The following is a 23,612-nucleotide window of genomic DNA, read 5'->3' as shown; positions in this document are numbered from 1 at the left end:
TTCTCTCCTTCATTCTTTTCTCCTTCCTTCCATTCTTTTTTCCTTCCTTTTCTCCTCTCTCCCTTTCTTCTTCCTAATACATATAGCTATTTTCAACACAGGAATGAGTTTACTTACTCGGCTTAAGCTAAATATATAGGAAGGGAAGGAAGGGGAAACAGGGAGGCAACAAGTATTTATTAGCACTTACTATATGTGCTAGGCATTGTGCTAAATGCTTTACAAATATTATCTCATTTGAACTCCTATCAACCATTTGAGGTAGGTGCTATTATTATCCCCATTGAGGAAACTGAGGCAGAGAGAGGTTAATGGATTTGCCCAGGGTCACACAGTTAGTAGGTATCTGAAGCCAAATTTGACTTCAGGTCTTCCTGACTCTAGGCCCAGTGCTCTATCCAATGATCCATCTAGCAGCTGACAAAGGTCCATTAATCAAACCTTTTTGTTAAAAGTACGCTTGTTAGTGTCTTAGCAATAGAAAACCTACTTAGGAACAATAAATTGTTTTTGTTGGTACATTCCTACATATACTAAAAGAAAAAAAAAACAGTATGATTTAAATATTCCCTTTCCTTCTGGGGCTCTAAGAAAGTTGTAAGGACTAGGGTACACAATGAAAATAGGATATTTACAGAGGGATCAATCATGTTTACAAAAAAATGGTAGAGCTTGAAGAATGTTACATTTTCACTATCATTGCAAAATCAGTTCTAGTCATTAGCCAGTGAGGCAGCAAGGATGGAGTTTTAAGCCAGAGACAAAACAAAAATATAAACCATGATGATGTCAAAGTAATTTCAATGTCTCAGTACTTGGGTGCTATGTTTTTACTGGGTTACAAAATGGAAGAATGAGTTCATTTGACAGTGTGATATATTGGGAAGAACAATGGATTTGGAGTTTTGGAGCTATGTTTCAATCCATACTCTGCTATTTACTACCTGTGTGTCTTTGGGTTTAAATTTCTTCATCTGTTTAAAAGGGAGATTATACTAATCAGGGGTGGGGAAACTGCTGCCTCAAGTCCATTTGTGACCTTCTAGGTCCTTGGGTGTGGCCTTTGGACTGAGTCCAAGTTTTACAGAACAAATCCTTTTATTAAGGATATTTGTTCTGTGAAGTTTGGATTCAGTCAAAGGGCCGAACGTAAGGACCAAGAGGGCTACACGTATTCTTGAGGCTGCAGGTTCCCTACCCCTGCAATTGGATCATCTCTAAAGTCTCTTCCCGTGCTAATTCCTACAGTCATAAGTGAATTGGTTTCAAATACCAAATCGCTGATTCCACTGTGCAATATCTATTTCTAAATAATATTGGTACTACTGAGCTGAAAGAAACTGAACTGAATTATCATGTATGCACACTCCTATATTCCCCTATTCATAGAGACAGACAGAATAAAAAGGGTGGAGTCATGGATTATTAAAGAAAGGACATAATCATTAATCCATCTACTTTCTGAATTTTCCCTTTTAAGTGACTTGGAAAGATCTTCCTCCTGGTTATGTTTCCATGCCAAGTCAGCAAGGAACCACTTGGTGCAACCCCTGAGATGAAGCAGATGCTCCTCTTTTATGGTTGATCTATTTCCTGGATTACTGGCATATAAAATGCCTCTCTCTGTCCAGGTGGATTCGTCTTTATTTTATTTTTGTAATAGATGACAACCTGGCAGAATACTTAATCACAATCTGGTGTTACACTGAAAAAGAAAAAAATACATGAAATCTTTTTTTTTAATTCTCAAAGATATATTTACTTTCCATTAAAAGAGATACTGGCATAAACCACCAAAACCCTAATGGAAAACACAAACCTAATCATAATTCTATGAAGATTATGTTAGGAAAAAAAATAAAGATCCAACTCTGACCAGTCTCTGGGTATTTAAGAAAAACAACAGCAACACCAGCCTTCTTCTGCATTATTACCTTGATGATCCAAGAGAATTCCTAAATCAGTTAAATAGACTGTCTAAAAAGGTGTACTACTGGTTGAGGCAATACAATTATGATGTGATAAGTTTTTAAATAAAAGCAAAATGCTTGTTTGCCTAGACAACCAGACCTGAAATATATAGTGGAACTGAGAAGAGAAGTTAAACTCTGACGCTAAGAAACTCACAACCATAGGAGAGGGCTGAGGAAGGAATTACAAGGATCTTGGCAGCTTCATCCCTCCCACAGCATCAAAAGAATTGCAAAGCTAGCAAAAGAATACATCAGGTGAGGGAGAAGAGATCTCTATGATTACAGGTTAGGTAAAGGAGCACCATGAGAAGGGAAATTGCTTCAGAAAATTCATTTCCCTGTCCTTAAAGCAGTTTTCCAAACTGTGGGACATCTGTGGGACATAGGATGGAGGAAAAGCCTCCTTAAGGGGACTGAAATAATATCCAAAGTGATTGGATGTTTTTTAGTACAGCTCCTGAATATTTTTTTTTTGGTGAGAAGAAAGTTCAATTCAGTTAAGAAAAGTAGAAATAACAAGGTATTTATTCCAAGTAAAAATTAATCTAGTGCTGAGCATCTGATATTATACGGACAAATGAGGTCAAATGTGAATAATCATTTGTCATACATCAAGGTAGGCTCAACTGATATAACTCATGACAAGGTGAGTTTTGTCATTGAACTATTGGTTCCATTTGAAAAAGAAATAGGGAAACTCAAAGTTCAATAATTTTGGTATGACATCTAAATATATGCTATTTTAACATCAATCATATTGGCAAATATAGGACAGTAAAGTAGCTACCAAAATAAATGGCAACTTTTAAAAAATGAAAATAACTCAAGAATGGTTTCACTTATTGGGAATTTTCAATAATTACATTTAAATTTAACTGTCAATTTTCATTGGCTCTATGTTTATAAAAAATAAAACAATACCCCTTTGTTATGGACAAATGCTAGGTAATTTTAAGAAAAAAATACATTAGAGCAGCTGAAACTAACACAAGCTAAGACAATAGAAACAGTTTAAATAGCAGAAATATAGAAGCACAGAGTAAAAAGTCATATCCAGAAGGTTAAATCCTCTTTATTTATATCACTGTGATTCACAAGGTACCCTTATTGAATGAAATTAAAGATAGCTCTGTTTGTTTTTTAAATGCTTTAGATGCTGATATTATGAAACGTAATAAATTGAAATGAAATCTTGAAAGTGAGTACACAGAATATGTGGGGGAGTCGAGAATTTTTTTTTCTAGAGAAAATTAGATGCTTTTAATCAGCAAAACCAGTGTTTACCAAGAACCATTTCTGTGCTATCAACAAGGACTTCTAAATCACCTAAGTACTAAAAGAATAAGTATGTGTAAGAAACTTCATTCAACCAGAGAGATGTTGTTGTCACTGCCTTCTAACTAGTGCTCCTGGAATCATATACAAATCAACTCTGACAGGTTCCGCTTAGAGATAATGTGATGGGAAAGAAAATTGTCCATCTGTTGAAAGATCTTTATAAATCAATTGATTGAGAAAATAAAACATTTCAATTTTCAGTACAAGTGGATAACACTACAAATGTGGTTAAAGGTGCTTATTTGATTACACATGCATACACTGCATTTGGGATCAGAGGACCATGGTTTGAATCTTCCCTCTGCTACTTAGTACCTATGTGACCTTGGATAAGTCATCCATCCACAGTGGGCCTAGAGACCCATAGTGCATAAACAACTAACAAAGCTCCTTCACACTAAATCTGTGATACTTTGCTCACAAAGCAAACTCATAAGAATTTATAAGATGTCAATATAAGGCTTCCTTTGCCCCATTTCTGGAAGCCATTCAGGATATAGGGTGTCCGTGTGAAGCAATTCTCCGACTCAGTCATAAGTAAATTAAGAATAGGGGGGAAATTAAAAGGCCTCCTACACCATGTAAATGAATCTCTCAAACAGGATTGATCTTATAAGTGACTAGTGCTGGTTGTCATTTATACAATGTGTTTCCAGTGGCACTGAGAAGGCATCCCTGCCCATTTCCCAATCCTGTTACAGTTGCTGAAAAAAATTTTTTTTCAAAAAAAGGAGATATTGAGCCATATCATCTTTATAGCTAAATGACTACCCAGAAGAAATCTAGACTGCCACACTGGCTCTTTTAGTTCAACTGAGTGCTGGACTGGTTATTGCTTATTTGCAGTTGAACATTTCAGTAAATCTCATTTCCAGACATGTCCCTTCTACCTCAAATTGTGAAAACCTTCTATTCAACTTTTCACATTTTAATTTTCTATACTTTTATAATCAATCCCAGAGTCTGGCCCAGGGCTAACATTCCCTGGGAGTAGTACAGACAATGATGTAATATCAACCTTCACTAAAATGTTAAATCTGGTGTTTTTCCTCTCACCTGTTTTCAGGGTCAAAGGGTTCTTGCTAGCCTGTGTGTGTAGGGTCCCTCATGGCTTCACCCCAAGTAATCCTCAAGTGTGCAGATTATGTTCTCTATGCTCCTGAAATTTTTACTCTTCTCTCCCTTTTCTACCTATCAGACCTAACCCCTGCTTTGTTTTATTCCCTTTTCAGTTAGTTTTCAAGTTGGAAAACAAAATACAATGCTTCTGGAGAAGCATCAAGCAGACAAATAAATAAATAGTTATTGCATGCTTACTGTATGATAGATATTTCTCTCCTGGCTGCAGTGCTCTGGGATATCTCTGACTTCTCCTTTAGGCCCCTGAGTTAGATACCTTTCATCCCCTCCTCCCTCCACTCCAAGCTCCTGGAGGGCAGGGGCTGTCTTCTTCCCTATTTGCATCCTCAGCACTTAGGACAGTACCTGGCACATTGTAGGCACTTAATAAATGTTGATTGACTATTTAAAAGATGTAAAGGGTCTGGTTAAATATCTTTTTAAAAAATCATTTCTATTCAAATATGAATGGACCAATATTTTCTACTTACTACAATGTACTGAACAGACAAAAGTGAAACACTAGTGCTTTTCATGAATATGTTTTGTAAAAGGAGGAAAAAAATTCAATAAATATCATCCTCACTGAAAGCAAAATAAATTCAGTCATTTATCTCTCTAAAAGCGTTACATATAAAACAATGAAGTTTCTGCAGGGAAGCTGAAGCAAAGTCATTTGCTCATCAATAGATAAACTAAATGAAATTTTAATGAAAATGTTTGGGACGAGTTCATTTTGACATCAATTTGGGGATGAAACACTTCAAAGAAATAACAATTTGGGACAGTAATAATCCCTTAGTTCTTTTAATTGTGTTAGAAGGAAGCAAGTAATGAAACTGTTGTTAGCAAAACAAAAAGGATCAAAAATATCTATTCATAATTACATTAATAATGAAGAGATTGATCTTTCAAAAGTGGATAGAATCCAAAAGTGTAAATATTATAATTTAGTAGATTAGCTGAAACACATTAACAATTTCAGAAAAGACATAAATCCTTTTAACTTATCAGGTGAATAAATTTAAGGAATTAATGTCATCTTTCTTGGATAATTATTAACCCTGTCTCCTTTGATCATCAAAATATTTAGATATTGAAACAGTTAAAAAAAAACTAATTAAAATGGACCTTGTTATATATATATTTTGACCAAAGCAGAAATCTTATGGCATAAAATCAGACAAAGGTTACCAAGCATTTTTCTGATGGTGTAAGGACAAATATTATGTAGGTGGGGCCATGTCTTATACCTTTTGGTGCAATCAGATGAGCTGTACTTTTTCATTTTTTCAGGGGGTTCCTTGTAAAACATGGATAAAAGTCGAAAAGAATTCTCCACTCTAAGATTAGAGATTTCTATCCTCAATAAATGTAGTAAGGCAAGACCTAGACCCATTTCCATTTTTTGTCATTAGGTACTTCGTTAGGCTGTGCAACCTAAAGTCCCTAAAATCAATCCCAGTCTTACTGTTACTGAAAGAAACATAGTGTAAAATGACTGAAGAACTAGTAGAAATGAGGAAGGCTGTAAGAAAATTAAAATGTTAGCAATATTTTTAAATTTGTTATAATAGTGAAAGGAGGAAGAAATTAAGAGGTATGAGAATGGAGGAAAAGACAAGTATAGGAGTTCATTGAAAAGAGATGTAAAGTTAATGAGGCAGTGAAATAGAGAAAGGCTATTCCAGATGGTAGGAAGAGGAAAGAAAGAAAGAACTTGATTCTAAGTGTCAAAATTTCATGTAGGGAAAGAAAGATTAGTGCTGGAAAATGAAAAAAAATAAAACAAAGGAGATGAATAGAGAAAAAAAATAACATATGGGAAATAAGTAAAGGTTCTTAACCTCAATGTGAATGAGAATCAGTGTCTATGTAACTGCAAAATTTTAATATTAATGTTGGAACTCTAAATTTGAGAGAGGCAACATTAAGTAATAGATAAAGGTCCAGTCACAGACACAGAACCTGGGTTCAAGTCCCACCCCTGACATTTTCTGGCCATGTAATACTGAGCAAACCACTTAACCTCTTAGTGCCCTGGGCAGTTACTAGTCTGCAGTGACAGAGTATACATAATGAGAATTAACTTCAAAGATAAAAAAACACAAGTCCAACCTCTCAATGTATGATCTCTGTCTATTATTAATGCATTGATACACTAAGAAACTGTACCTTATCTACTTTAATTCCTGATAGAAATGAAAGCAGATAATATGAAGATACTACAGCTAATTGGAACGATGGTCAACAGGTTCTTCTCAGAAAGGCAAATGAAAGAATTGGTAGAGTTGGATTCAAAGCATACCCATACTTCTACCTCTCTGGTAGAACTATTTCTACTTGATTAATGCAATAGCCCACCTCCATTCTCCCTTGTCTATCAAATCCATTACTCATGGTACTATCAAACCAACTTCTCTTATTCATATAAGATTCATATAAGTAGATTTGTCTGTATCTTATTTTATTCTTCTCCAACTCACAATTAGGTTTATAAATCCACTTGAATCCATTTTCTTCATCTCCCTGATTCTTTGGATCTTCATTTCCACCACACAGTTGACACATATCCTACATAACTCTGCTCTGGACCTTATCTTTAGAGGCTATGCTCCATATCTATGGTTCACCATGTTGCTCCACTCTCCACCTTCATTTTGGAATTCTCTCTCTGTCATATATATGTTATGTATGTACATATATGTATACATGTGTATGTATATTTATGCATATGTACACATATGTTTATATGCGTATGTGTGTGCATACATATGTGTGCATATATGTATGCATATATACACATATGTTTACTTCCTTTGGAAAATCTTGTTATTTTCTTTGCAGGATATCTCTATTTCTTCATTCTCTGAAACAGATGTTGCTGTATAAGCTGAAGTTATTTTCATAGTGACCTTTTTGCTTATGTTCATTATAAATACTAAAAACTGAGAAGTATCCTGTCAAATGATGTTTCCAATTTCTTTTGTTTGCATGGTAAATCCAATTCTACAAACTCCTTTGCTTCCCATCCCAGGAATCTAAGAGTTATCCTTCCATTTGACTAGAACTTTCTTTTATCTTTTTGTCCTTAAAATGGGAGTATTGATGTAGTACAGCTATTCTAATACTTCTACAAAGTCTTATTTCAGTACATATCAAATCTAGGTGACTGATTTCTTGAAGGGTAATCACTTGACTGGTTTCATCCAAATGAAAAGCCCTTGAGTATAGTCCTGGGAGCAGATTAAGTGAGCTATCTAAAGATTACTTTATAGTTAAGCACAGAAAAGCTCATGATCTATAGGCTAGACAACGGATAGTTTTATTTTGAAACACACTAAACAAAGATAAATTAAAATTGCCTTCATTCTTTTACAGGTTTTTCCATAGTGACAATATCTGTGGCAGAAAATCCAGCAAGGGATGTTACAAATTTGAATTTTTAGACTATAATTTTACTCTTAGTACTCTAAGTGTATGCTCATTTTCCAAAAACTAACAAATTGACACATTTTTTGAATAATTACATATCTTCCTGAAATTTCCTGAAAATTTAAGAGATGAGTTTGTCTCAAAAGATTTAGGGCATATTTCATTATTAATAAGGATGAATGAATCACAACAATAAATGTTATTTCTACATTTTGATGTTTAATATATTCTTTTTCTTTTTGAATAAGACAAAAGAAATATCCAAATTTCCTTTATTTTAAGGCAATCTGTGTGTTCAGTTCAGTTTCACATGGGGACTAACATTTGACTCAAATTCATCCTGACTATTTTAAAAAAGAATAAGTAACTATTTTTGAGTTTTCCCTTTAAAAATGTTCTTGTTATTACATTATTATAGCAAATGGATTTTCCTGGTCATTATAATTTATGCTAAAGAAGTCACTAGCAGCATACCTAGAAGTTCTTAATATTGTTACATTTTAAATATAACCTTTTAAGAATGGATGTGTGTGATTGAGTGGGAAACTGGGTAAAGCCAATATGGCCACATGAAAACAGAGTCTTATTGAAGCTCTCTCACAAGCTCTGTCAGATACCTACAAAAAAGTGAATCTGAGCAGATTTGGAAGAGTTAGAAGCCACTAGCAGTCTGAGTGGGGCAAATTTCCAAGCCAGGAGAGTCCGAAAGGTCAATGGGACAGATATGTAGGCTGGGAGAGCACTCGGTGTGTGCAGCTGCAACAGACAGCACCAAAGAGAAAGCAGCTGCGGAAACCAGCCAGTGACCCAGCCTGGGAGAAAGCTGGATGCCCAAACCCTGTGGAGATCCCCAGGCCTCCCAACACAGGATGGGAGTCTGCAGAAGCCACAAGAGGCAGCAGTGCAATGCCACAGGCTGTGAAACATCAATATCAACTCCTGAGGCTTGCAGCCCAAAGGTTTAAAACATGCCTTCTGGAACTTCCAGGAGACATAATGGCCAGGTAAATAGCTCTAATCCCTCCCACCCCGACCCAGAGAATTCCTTGGGGAAAAAATGTTGGAATAGAGGAGACAGAAGTGGGACTTCAGTGGCTGAGCAGTGAGAGTTCCTGAGTTCCAGAGGGCCAGAGCCAGCAGGGGTCAACACCAGGAGCCCAGACATACCTTTGCACAGCCAGGGGAAGAGGAAGACACCAGCACAGACAACAAACAGCTGAGACCATTGCTGAAGAGCAACAGTGCTGGAGAGCAGCCCCAAGGGAAGAGGAGACTTCAGGCAGCCAGACCCCTCCCCCACACCTCAGGAAACTGAAGGTTATAATACACAAAGCCAGTAACTAGACTTACAATCCCCAGCACAACAAACCTGGGACAGAGAGCCCTGAAACCCAAAAGCAGAAATTCATTGTAAAGCCAGGAAAAGGCTAACCAACATGAAGAAGAACACAAAAAAAATGAGGACCATTGATTCTTTTTATGGAGATAGGGGTGATCAAAATACCAATTCAGAAGAGGATAGCATTGACATTATACCCACATCTGATACCTCGAAAGGGAACCCAAACTGGTATCAAGACCAAAAAGCATTACTGTGAGACCTAAAGGAGGATTTTAAAAACCAAATTAGGGAGGTTAAAAAAAATGGAAAAAATGGAAAAAAAAAAAACCACTGATGAAATCAAGTCCTTAAAAAATACGATAGGCGAAATGGTTATGACGATTCGGAATCTAAATAGAGAAAATGACACCCTGAGAGGTAAATCAACCAATTGGAAAAGGAGGCTCAAAAGCAAAGTGAAGATAGCAACTCATTAAAAATTAGAATTGAGCAAGTGGAAGCTAATGACTCTATGAGGCATTAAGAAGTAGTAAAACAAAATGTAAAGAATGGAAAAAGAGAAGAAAATGTTAAATATCTGATTGGATAAACAACTGACCTGGAAAATAGATCCAGGAGAGACAATTTAAGAATTATTGGTCTACTGGAAATCCATGATGAAAAAAGAGCCTTGACAGTATCTTCGAAGAGATTATCAAAGATAACTGCCCAGAGGTCCTAGAACCAGAGGGTAAAATAGTTATTGAACGAATCCACCAATCACCCCCTGAAAGAGATCCCAAATTGAAAACACCAAGAAACATTATAGCCAAATTTCAGAATTACAAAGTCAAGGAGAATATACTGCAAGCAGCCAAAAAGAAACAATTCAAATATTGTGGAACTACAGTCAGGATCACGTAGGATCTTTCAGCTTCTACATTAAATGACAGCAGATATAGGAATATGATATTCCAAAGGGCAAATTAGCTGGGACTTCAACTAAGGATCAACTACCCAGCAAAATTGAGCATAATTTTTCAAGTAAGGAGATGAATATTCAATGAAATAAGGGAATTCCAGACCTTCCTGATGAAAAGACCAGAACTCAATGGAAAATTTGATCTCCAAATACAAAACTCAAGAGAGACATAAAAAGGTAAACAGGGGGAAAAAAACCCCACAAACTTTATTAATCAATAAGTGCAAATTATTTACATATTAATATAGGATTATATTATCTTATATATATTATATATATACATATACACAGACACACACACATAAACACACACACACACACAAACACACACACACACATATATATATATATATATATATATATGTCAATCTTGGGAATGGTACAGTTATCATGACAATTGAAAGGGATACACATAGACTGTGCATGTCTGTATAAAATAAATGATATAAGGATAAAAAACATAGTTAAGAGATGTAAAGGGAGGGTTCTGGGAGAACAGGTAAGGAGGTAGTAGAAAAGGGTAAATTACATCAAATGAAGAGGCACAAAAACACATTATAGTAGAGGGAAAGAAGGGAGGGAGAAGAGCAGTATTTGAGTTTTACTCTCATCAGATCTGGTTCAAGAAGGGAATAACATACCCTGATAAGTACAGAAATCTAACTTGTCTTACAGGCATTTGGAGGGGAAAGGGGGGGGGAGGGAGGGGGGTGGTCAGAAGGGAGGGAAGAAGTAGCAAAGTGGAAAATGGTAAGATAAGGGAGGGGAATGAAGAGGGAGGGTAAACTGAGGAAGGCGGTGGTCAAAAGCAAAACTTTTTCGAGGGGTGGAAGGAGAAAGGGAGAAATAAAAGCATAAACAGGGGGTAAATAGGATGGAGAAAAAGACACAGATAGTAATCATAACTGTGAATGTGAGTGGGATGAGCCCTCCCATAAAATGGAAGCAGATAGCAGAATGGACTAAAAACCATAATCCCATAATATGCTGTTTATAAGAAACACATTTGAAACAGGGGGATACACACAGGGTAAAGGTAAAAGACTGGAGTAAAATATATTGTGCTTCAGCTAAAGCAAAAAAAGCAAGTATAGCAATCCTAATCTCAGACAAAGCAAAACTAAAGATAGATCTAATTAAAAGAGATAAGGACAGACACTACATCCTGCAAAAAGGCATCATAAACAATGAAGAAATATCATTGTTTAACATATATGCAGCAAGTGGTATGGCATATAAATTCTTAGAGGAGAGGCTAAGGGAGTTACAGGAAAAAACAGACAGCAAAACTATAATAATGGGAGACCTCAACCTCCCCCTCTCTGAACTTGATAAATCTAACCTCAAAATAAATAAGAAAGAAGTTAAGGAAGTGAACAGAATTTTAGAAAAGGCAGATATGATAGACCACTGGAGAAAACTGAATGACGATAAAAAGGAATATACTTTTTCTCAGGGTACATACTCAAAAACTGGCCATGTACTAGGGCATAAAAACCTCACCATCCAGTGCAGAATGGCAGAAGTAGCCAAAGCATACTTTTCAGATCACGATGCAATAAAAAATTATTTGTAATAAAGAACCATGAAAAAATAAGCTAAAAATTAATTGAAAACTAAATGATCTAATTTCAAAGAATGAGTGGGTCAAAAAACAAGTCATAGAAACAATTAATAACTTCATTCAAGAGAACAACAATAATGAGACAACATACCAAAACTTATGGGATGCAGCAAAAGCAGTTGTTAGGGGAAGTTTTACATCTCTAAATGCTTACATGAATAAAATACAGAAAAAGGAGATCAATGAATTGGGCACACAACTGAAAAAGCTAGAAAAAGAACAAATTGAAAATCCTCAATTAAACACCAAATTAGAAATACTGGAAATCAAAGGAGAGAATAATAAAATCAAAATCAAGAAAACTATTGAATTAATAAATAAAACCAAGAGCTGGTTTTATGAAAAAACCAATAAAATTGATAAACCTTTGGTCAATTTGATTAAAAAAAAGAAAGAAGAAAATCAAATTACCAGTATCAAAAATGAAAAGGATGAATTCACCTCTAATGAAGAGGAAATCAAAACAATGATTAGGGATTATTTTGCCCAATTGTATGCCCATAAATTTGGCAACCTTAGGGATATAGACGAATATCTACAAAAACATAAATTGCCTAGGTTAACAGAAGAGGAAGTAAAATTCCTCAATAACCCCATCTCAGAAAAAAAAAATTGAGCAAGCTGTGAATGAACTCCCTAGAAAAAAATCTCCAGGACGACATGGTTTTATGACTGAATTTTATCAAACATTTAAAGAACAATTAATTCCTATATTTTATAGACTATTTGGGAAAATAAGTGAAGAAGAAGTCCTACCAAAATCTTTTTATGACACAAATATGGTACTAATACCCAAACCAGGAAGAGTCAAAACAGATAAAGAAAATTATAGACCAATTTCCCTAATGAATATTGATGCAAAAATTTTAAATGAAATATTAGCAAAAAGACTGCAGCAACTTATAATGAGAATAATATACTATGACTAAATAGGATTTATTCCAGTAATGCAAGGCTGGTTCAATATTAGGAAAACTATCAGTATAATTGATCATATCAACAACAAAACTAGCAGAAACCATATGATCATCTCAATAGAAGCAGAAAAAGCCTTTGACAAAATACAACACCCATTCCTCTTAAAACACTAGAAAGCATAGGAATAAATGGAGTCTTCCTTAAAATTATAAGCAGAAATGCAAATCAAAACAACTCTTAGGTACCACATCTCTCCTATCAGATTGGCTAAAACGACAAAACAGGAAAATGCTAAATGCTGGAGAGGATGTGGGAAAATTGGAACATTGTTACATTGCTGGTGGAGTTGCGAACTGATCCAGCCATTCTGGAGAGCAATTTGGAACTATGCCCAAAGGGCTATAAAAATGTTCATACCCTTTGACCCAGCAATACCACTTCTAGGGTTGGTATCCCAAAGAGATCACACAAGTGGGAAAAGGACCCATATGTACAAAAATATTTATAGCAGCTGTTTTCATAGTAGCAAAGAATTGGAAATCAAGGGGGTGCCCATCAATTGGGGAATGGCTGAACAAGTTGTGGCATATAAAGGTAATGGAATACTATTATGCTATAAGAAATGGGGATGATACGGACTTCACAATAACCTGGAAAAACCTACAAGATATAATGCTGAGAGACTGGAGCAGATCCAGGAGAACATTATACACAACCACAGATACACGGATTCTGTGATGACTAACCCTGATAGACTTTGATCTTCTCAGAAATACAAGGTGCTAAGCCAACTCCAAAGGACTCATGATGGAGAGAGGGCTATCTATATCCAGAGAAACAACTATGGAGGGTGAATGCAGATTGAAGCACACTTTATGCTCACCTTTTTTACCCCTTTGTTTTTTTTTTCTCTTTTTGTTTTTGGGTTTTTTTTTTTTTGGTTCTGTTTCTTCTTTCTTATGATTCATTTCACTGGTCATGATTCTTCTTTACAATTTGACAACTGTGTAAATAAGTTCAATGTGAAGTTATATGTAGAAGATATATCAGATTCCATGCCATCTTGGGGAGGGAGGGAGTGAGGGAGAGGAAAAATCAGGAACTCAAAATTATGTAGAACCAAGTGTTGTAAACTAAAAATAAAAATCTCAGAAATGATAAAAAAAATAGGTGTGTGTATGTGTGTGTGTGTGTGTGTGTATGTGTGTGTGTGTGTGTTACATAAAATAATGCTTGGGAAAGAGCTTCTTAGAAATCTCATGCTGACAATGACAAGAGACATAATAGTTTACACGTATAATCTTTTATATTATCATAAAAACACTTTAAACACTGACACCATCCATTTAAGTGGTCTATTTTTCAATCTGAAACTGTTACCAGCACTTGTTTAAAAAAAAAAAACCAAAACCCAACTTTACAAAGAAGAAATTATTGTAACAACAATGTTGCTAGCAGCTTCTGTGGGGGCATAAGACCAGCAAGACCAGCACACAGGAAGGCTGATAGCACAGGTTCTTTGATCTTTGAGCTTTTCTAAGGAAAGCAACTTTAAGGGGTTAACAATCTCACTTTAAACATACATGTGCCATTCACTTATCTCAGGGGGAAAAGTCAGCACCCTGAACTACAAACAGATCAACAGACAGGCTTTGTCTGGTGAAGACATCACATACATAATTGCCAAAAAGAGAAGCACCAACAACTGGGTTTTCAAAGCCGGAGGACTCTTAACAACAGCTACCCAGAGTCTTGTCTGGTCAAATCACAGGACTCTCTTCCAGTGAGTGAGAGCCCCAAAACAAAACGCCAACCTCGGATCTTATATACCCTTCTCAACCATGTGACTCAAGCCCATGTGACCTAAATACTTCCTCAGGGTCAAAGGGCTTCACAACCACGTGACTCAAACTCACATGAACTAGGCCTTCCCTGAACTAAGCAGGTCATCAAAGACTCCAGATTCAATCAAAGATTCCTTAGTGCTGAGAAGCACTTCCAAAACAAAGACAACAAAAATTTCACTTTGCTTTCCATTACATTTGAAAGGCAAGACTCATCAGAAGTACTTGATTACCTCAGCATTCCAACAGGGAAACCAGTAAAAGAGTCCCACCTTAATCACCCTAACAGATGTGTTTCTAAAATTCATGTTCATTCATGGAATCATTATCTCCAGGAGTGATGCAAACACTGTAACCTTTAAATCCCATACTTTATAGCCTCTAAAATGTTATTTAGGGTTGCTTTTAAGTAAATCTGTAGGATTTTAAAGAGTAACTTTTCTTTTTTACATATATGTCCCCAATTTGATTTAATCCTCAACATCAGAGCGAAACTTTATGTTTCAGGCAATCAATTTGATAATACCATCTTGCTTTATAAGCATTTAAAAGAGTATCTTATTTTACTGTGACTTAGGAACAACATAGTCTCATCATCTAGTTCACATCTCTCCCTCATTCTATCCCACCCTACATTTCTTTCCTTTCTCCTATTATTCCTTTTCATTCCTTCTTCCATTCTTTAAGGGGAAAAATGTCGTACCTAAAACTCATGAAACCCCATTTCCCAAATAAGCTGAGAAAAAAAGTCAACCTCCTTTTATTCTAGTCCTATTTCTTAGACGTAAGACATATAAGGTAATAGAACTTCAGAGTTGAAAGGGAACTTAGAAACTATTTTATATAGTCTGATCTTTGTGTAACACTTGATCCTTACTTGAGCAAGATGGAAGATAATATAAAATTGGAATGAATATGGTAAACCCTGAATGAAAGAGTAAGGATCCAAAATATCTTAATAGACCAGAGCACTAGGTCGAATTTAATGCCATGAAATGTATTAGGGATAAGCATAAACTTTTACAGTTGTGTACAAAAATCAACATTACAACTATAAGCCGAGGGAAGAATGGTTATAAAGCAGTTGTTGTAGAAAAAAAATCTTCAGGCTTTCATGGACTGCAAGCTTAATACAAGTTAGCTGTGTGATGCAACAGTCAAAGACACTAACGTCATCTTGCATTGCACTGATAGGCAATCACCATTTCCAGGAATAGGGTGGTGACAGTACTCAGCACTAATAAAAACATCATTTGAAGTTTCATTTTCAGTTCTGGGCCATTTGGTTCAAAAATTGTCCTGAGAAGGCCAACTGAGAAGGTGAAGGGTCTTGAGGCTATGTCACATGAGTCCTAGTTGAAGGAATTAGTCATGCTTAGGTCAGGGGGAAAAAAAGGCTCAGGTAAAATATGGCAGTTCTTTCCAAATATTTGGAGAGATCAGACTTGTTCCATTTAGTTTCCGAGGGCAGAAGCAGGAACAATGAGATGGAAGTTACAAAGAGGTAAATTTCAGTTGATGCCCAACAACAAAAAGGACTTTGTAGAAAGGCAGTGGTTCCCCCCACTACCCCCACTGAGGTCTTTAAGGAGAAACTGGATGAACTTTAATCAGTTACTATATATGATAGAAGAGATTGCTTTCCTATACAGGTTGGACATGACTGCTGTTGTCATGCCTTCCAAATCTCAGATTTTGTGATTCTGTGCTTCTCTTAATGAAAACTCAAATCGTGTTAACTTTATTCACTGTCCTTTCACACAGTCAATTCATATTAAGCTTGCAAATCTACTGAAATCCCCAGATCATTTTCAGATGAACTACTATTTAGCCATGCTTCTCCTATCTTGTACATAAGCAATATCTCCTTAATTATACCCCATAAAATGTGCTGAATCGTTTGCTTACATAGCATCTATTTATTCATGTACTTGGTCAATGCATATTAAGTAGTTTGGATGCTCTTCTCGTGTAGGCGGGTATTGTTTGTGTGAGATCATAGCTTCCCAGGGCTCAGAGAAGTTTGTTCAACATGTTTTCCAGGGCCTTTAACAACTGTCCATAGAAATATACTAATTATTGTTGGTGATGATAGTAACAACGATGGTGGTAGTGGTAATAAAACACTTATTCACAAAGTATATCCCACCCCCAACAACATAAAGAGAGCTCCTGAAGGTCAGAGACTGTTTTATTTAAGTCTTTGTATCTTCAGTCCTACCACAAGTTCTGGAACACAGCAGGTGGTTAACAAATGCTTATTGATTGATCAATTACCTTATTCAACAAAAGAAAATGAATGGAAGAATTGTAATGCACACAGGCATCTTAATAGCAAAAGTAGTTATCAATTTTACTAGAAAATATAATTAATGTTATACTACTTTCTCATTTTGAGGTTATTTACTTAGAAATCTGAGAACATTAAACTGAAAATATAAGTTGATGGCACACAATTCTTTTCTGCTGCTTTTTTCCCTCTATATTGTTGATACATGCATCTTTTTACTTGAAAATTCGCATATTGTTTTTCTAGTAATATCAAAGATGTGTGATCAGAAGGGACAGTAACACTGCTCTGCTCAGGTTTGACCTCGAAATAACAGATGCTGTCTATACTGATTAAAAAAATTCTGAGATCCAAATTTGCCAGTTCATTTCACCAACATAGAAACACTTATCATCTTGAGTTTTCAAAGGAGATGCAGGTCTTTCTATGAAGTTTCCTCTTCTAAAGTCTGGGTTATTGGGGATTTCTTTAGTAATTCCTCTGGTTTGAACTGACTATTCCCTTTAAAGTCTTAAACTATTTTTTCTGGTCTCAGAAGTTCATAGTTAAGTAAGCTAAACTTCCAGAATATTCAAAAAATGCCTTAGTAATAGGCAGGATATTGGTATTATAAAGAACATCTAGGCAGCACAATAGGTCAATTTGAACATTCAAACCTAAGAAAGCATGCTGACTCAATTCCCTTTGTTATTCTTTTATTTAATTGCTGAAAAAAAACCCATACTTTAAAAAGATATTCTAACTCTAGAAGAAAGTGTTAAGAATTAACCAGCTTTCAGTCCCTTAAAGTGCCTGCCTTTCAGGGAGAATAATTTTTACACAGATGGAAAGAGCATCATTTCTGACACTTTGTGTATTGAGAATAATCTTTCATGGTTATTTGTGTTTTTGTTCTCCAAGGATGCACTAGTAAACCAATTTCATCACCACTTACTGCTCAGGGATATTGAAATAAGTGGGAAGGAAGAAAACAGATGGGAAAAGACAAGTATCCAAAAGTAAATTACATATAGACCAATGTATATGTATATCACTGGGGAATAAGGGATTAAAAAATTGTGGAAAATAAGTAAAATAAAATTAAGTGCGATAAAAAGCAGACATGATGGTGAAGCTAATGGGTCCAAGAAGTTATCCGGAATCAAGGTAAAAGTATGCAAGGAAATGATCACAAATTCAATCAACATTGTGTAAAGGATAGGGCTTAAAATCAAGTTCAAATCCTCTCTCAGACACTATCACCATGGCTAAGTCACCTAACTTCTTTGGGACTCAGCTTTCTCATCTGTAAAATGACGTAGCTGAACTAGATAGCTTCTAAAATCCTTTCCGGCTCTAAATCTGTATTCCTAGGAGTACATAAGATATAATAGCAAATCAAAAGTGTTTTTTCTTATATTATTTTATATACATTTAATTAGAGGTCCATAGCAAATTTTACTGCTCAGGATCAAGGACAGAAAAATAACATAATGTGAAAGAAGACAGAAATAAGGAATAGAATTATATTTTAACACAAACTGGAAGAGTGGATAAAACAACTTAGAGACCATGAATTTTCTTCCTAGGAGAGCAAAGTAAAATAATTCATATCAAAAAGCATGCCTCCCCACACCCCACCCCCAAAAAGCCAGAAAGACAAAATGAGGGGAGGATGAATTAGGATAATTAAATTATCATTCTCTTGCTGTTGAGTGTTGATCTCTTCTCCTTTACTCCCTCAGTGTCTAGGAAAGCACAAAGAAGAAACATGAAAATAATCCAAATATCCTACTTCATGTACTATGAATTAAAGTAGGAAATCATATATTTGGATGTCTAGGAATTAACCAATATTTTAGTCAGAGCACAAAAGGAATTGAATAAGAAGGAAAAAATGTTTTATATGAAATCATCATGGTAGATAATAGGTCAAGCTCAAAACACCAGAAAAAAAATATCACCTAGCATTTTTACTTCATCTTGCATGGCTTTTGGGTTCAGAGCCATAAACAGTTGACTAATAAAGATAATGGCCTTGATGTTATATTTCTTTATCCTTTGAGGTACTTCAGTGAACCAACCAGGTAAATTCAAGATTAATGTAATGGGCTGACTAAGAATCTTACTAAAGCTAAAGGTAATTATTGCATTTATGGCCTAGTTGGTACTAAATAGAACTAGGAAATCGGAGACCAACTCAGTCCTTCCTATTGATTACCTGAGTGGACCAGGAATAAACCGCTTTTTCTATCTTTTGTTTTAATTAATAAAATCAAGTTAATTACAGTAGTACCACAACTACTTTAGAGTTGTTATCAAGATAAATGAGATCATTTCTATAAATTTTCTATAAAATGCTTATGGTTAGTTAGAAAAAAGTACTATGGAAATAAAAGTTGATGTTATGGCATTGCAAATATTCTTAATATTTTGTAAGTATAATAACATAATTTAGTATCTCTCTATAATGTTTTCTTTCTAAAGTCACAAGTTTTATAGTGAAAATGAGGAAGAATACTTAGATCTATGTAGGAAATTTAAATAATAAAGCACTTAGAGAAAAAAGTAGGATGAAAATGAACATAACTGATTGATTTAATAAGTTTTTGAATAACAATAGCATTAGGGATTATTCAGAACATTCAAAAGATGAAGTCTTTTCATTCTATAGTTGATATATAGTATGGTTTAGTGAAACAAAATGGAAGTAATTTCATCTTTCTCCTTAACCTTTTCTTTTTTCTTTTTCTATTTATTTTTTGAAAGAAGAATTCTTTTAAAAGTAAAGAATTCTTTCCTTCTAAAACAATGAAGTAGGCTTCCAAAAAGAAAATGAATCTTAGTGAGATAAAGGTGGTCTGTCACTTAACAGTTGCAAATATTTTGTCTAATCACTAGTTTCTAGACAGACCTAAATATCATAGGATTCAAATCAACACAAACGTTAAGTGATTAAGACAGAGGAGCCTGGAGTGAAATGAGGTTAGAATTTGTTTAGTCCATCTATCAAACAAAGCCATGTACTGGTAACCCATTGTATCATTTCCAAGGGATGCACACTTTACAGAAGAATTCTGGGGTTTTATTTATTCTTTTATGAGGAATTTGGTTTTCCTTTTCAGAAACATTAAAAATATTTGCCTTATATTAATAATTATTTTTATGTTGTTAGTTTCTAGAGTAACAAGATATGATTCTGAAATATTAAACAGCATTTTTATAATTACAATTTTTCTGTGCAGATTTTATTCTGAGTTCTAAATCCATACACACAGAGACACAGATACAAACACAGACACAGACACAGACACACATACACACACACACACACACACACACACACACACACTCCCATCAAAAACAAGGTTAAGAGAATGGTAACAATATTAATTATTCAAAGATAAAATGATTTAGTCATGGAAGTGTTAAAAAAATTCCTGCCCCAATGACTGACTCATCAAACATGGAGGAATCCCTGTATTCTCAAAAGATTGGTCAATGGGGTTTGAATGTACCCCCAACACAGCTTGGAAACAAAAGTCTTTGAGTGTAATCTTAGTTTTACAGTGTTTGCAATCCAGAGCAAATAGTGCTAAGAGTCTTCATTATACCAGCTCCTCTTCCAATAATCCTATATTACCCATGAGGAAGGCAGTTAGCTGCTGGAAGCTCATGGTAGTCTTCAGGGAAGTAGAAAAATGTCATTATGCCCCTACCTACATCTTTTTCCTGCCTCATCAGAGCTGAAAAACAGGTAACCTAGACCCAGGGTGAGTAGTTGTAGTGTTAATGGAATATAAGATCTTCCCTGTCCATTAATAGGCTTATGTGACTACTTGTGTTCTCTTTTTTCCTTGGAACAGGGGCTGTGTTCCTAGGTCCAAAGGTACACAGGTATTTCAATCATAGATGTCTTGCTGCTTTGAGCTCTGGCCCAGTTCACAGCTGTGATACATCCTGAGTCACATAGAGCCCATTGGGGAAATAACTTGCCTAAGAGGACCTTGCCTAATGGAAAGCTTGCTTACTGGGAGGCTTGCTTGTAGGAAGGCTTTCACACCTTTTGGTACTAAGTTAATTAGGCCCTGAGTCAGGAGGGCTGTGATGCCTTCAGGCTCTGAGCCTATTAGCCAAAAGCGTATATATATTCTGAGGTGAGATTTTGCTTTGGGGTTCACTTAGGGGAAGAACGTTCACCTGAGGTCTTTGTGATTTGGCCAAACAAGATTCTGGGAGGCCACTGTTAAGGAGCCCCTGGCTTTGTGAACCCAGATGTTGGCGCTTCCTCTCTGGTGATTATGTGACTATTACTCTGTTGAAACAGTTGGAGCCCTGTCTATTGGATTCTTTCTTGGATACTCACTTCTTTCTACTTATTGGTATTAAGGTAAGATTGCTGACCCCTTTCAAGCTGTCTTTCCTTCAGAAAAGCAGATCAAAGAACCTGTGCTAGCAGGCCATCCTGGGTGTGCTAGGGTGCTTGCCAATAGAGTAGTATGGGATTCCTGACCTCACTGATGCCTTTTCCCCCTCTGTTTCTATGGCTGTAACTCATCAGAAGCAGTTTGTTTTCACCTGGGAAGGAATCCAATATATTTTCACTATCCTTCCCCAGAATTACCTGAACTATCCCTCATACTATCACATTCTGGGAGGTGGAGCATTGCTGTATACAGCTACATTGATAGCAAAATGATTCCTGGGCTTGATGAGGCCACAGTAGCAGAGACATACACAGCATAGTGACCCATATGAAAGACAAGAAGTGGGAAATAAACCCTAAGAACATTCAGTTCAACTGAGTGGACCTGGACCACTAAGTAGTTCATTCCACTCAGTCAAGTTTTGGGGAATAGAGTGCATAGGCAAAACCCAGAGGATTCAAGGCATAGTCTGGAACGAGCTACAGACTTTTACTTTCCTATAATCTAAAAAGGAAACCCAGATACTTACTGACTGGATTTGGTGGTTGAAAAACCATATTCCTCACCCGGGTAATCTGATAGACCCTCTCTAATAAATTAACCATAAGTTTACTTCTTTCAAATGGGATCTAAAATCTGCTATCACCCTAGAAGACCTAAAGTGAAATTGTCTAGCAGTCTCTCCCAGGATCCTTATCACTCTGCAGGGTCAGTGTTTTCAAAAGTCTCTTTGCATGAAACCAAAATCAAATTAAGTATTTGGCATGGGCAAAGGGAAGGCCAGAAGAAGTGACTGTTGGGCTTCCGAAGCTATAAATTCTCTAAAGGAACAGTACTCATTATACTATTTTTTAAAAATAGTTGCATATGTGTTATTGGGCACTAATTACTACAGAACAGATGATGCAGGGTCATACAATCACTTTTTATCCAGAGTTATCTACTATGAATTGGGCAATACAAAATGGTCCACTTAACAAGATGAGTAGGGCACGAAGGCTTCTATTATCAAGTGAAAATGGTTCCTTCAAAATCATACTGTTCCTCATCTTTTTGGTATGGGTGCCCTTCACAAAAGGTTGCCTCCGCCAGAGACTGAGGCCTCTAGTCCAGACCCTGAAACCCTGTCTTCTCTGCTAGTCCAATGGACCCCCACCTATGGCTCCTGAACAATACCATTTTGTCTAGTTTACCAATGGCTCCATCAGATGTGTATACAATGAGACTTTGGTGACTACAAATCTGAAAATCTAGTGAATGGGGAACCTTGGCAGATTCCTTTAGTGGTCTGAGTTTAAGGCCACTTAGTTAGCAAGTAAAGGAGGCTTGGAAGGATGTATTAATTCCTGGGTAGTAGTCATGAAGTTGGCCAAGCGATTTGTGGTCTTGAGAGAGCAGGACTGGACTATCAAAGTCTCTCCTCTTTGGTGTCAGAACACATGGAGGTACCATACATACCATACCCACAATATATGATTGTTTGTGGGGCATGTCAGTACCCACAAGAAATGGCACACTCTCCACTGAACTAAACAATGAGGCTGGAACTATCACAACAAAAGCAGAGACTGTGTTGTATGTCTATTGTCAATCTGAACATGGGGGTGAAGATGACATGTGGTGCTGGATAAGTTAACAAATCATCTCCATAACTAAGAACATATTAGCTTATTCTTACTAAACTTGATTCTTTGGGCCAAGTTGGACACCTACCTAACCCAAGTACAGACTGGATTTGGTGGTTGAAAAACCACATTCCTCACCTGGGTAATCTGATAGACCCTCTCTGATAAATTAACCATAAGTCTACTTCTTTCAACTTTCTATTTCTGAAAACTATCTTTACATATAATTGGAAAAAATAAAATACTATTAAGTGGAAGAATAAAAAATGAGAGAAGAGGGTGCTCTTTACAAATAGTCTCAATTTTTTTCAGTGAAATTTAAGGCAAGGTTCCTTTCTAAGAAGGGGAGGGAGAGAGGTGCCATGAGAGGCTTGAGAAGGACTAAAAATGTTTAGAAGAGTTGCTGTGGTAAGTGGGAGAGCAAATTGATTAATAAAATGCAAGAGATTTGCCTTGCTGCAGTGAGGACCCAATTAAAATTATGTGTAAATCTGAGTGGATTCAGTAAGTCAGATGAATTCAGTCCATCTTCATCAAATAGTCATTCTCCAAATACAGTTAAATTGATGCTCATCAATGAACTCTACAACCTCAGAAGAGTCAAAGTTGCAGATGATCCAAAGAGGAATAGAAAGATGTAAGATGAATATAGTAAGTTACAGCAAATATCCTAGGATGGAATGTAATAAATAAATGGAGTTCAAAAAAAGACATAAATAAGCAGAAAAGAAAGTAGA

General features: G+C 35.9%; 1 protein-coding gene across 1 annotated transcript in view; it reads right to left on the bottom strand.

The window, feature by feature from the left end:
- The window catches only part of LRP1B (LDL receptor related protein 1B), a 2,306,513-nt gene that overhangs the window by 496,831 nt on the left and 1,786,070 nt on the right, over window positions 1-23,612 (bottom strand). The window lies entirely within an intron of this gene.

Source organism: Trichosurus vulpecula, chromosome 2 (genome assembly GCF_011100635.1).
Source record: "Trichosurus vulpecula isolate mTriVul1 chromosome 2, mTriVul1.pri, whole genome shotgun sequence".
Lineage (NCBI taxonomy): Eukaryota > Metazoa > Chordata > Mammalia > Diprotodontia > Phalangeridae > Trichosurus > Trichosurus vulpecula.
The sequence above is the reverse complement of the archived record's forward strand: the minus strand, read 5'-3'. Positions and strand labels throughout refer to the sequence as shown.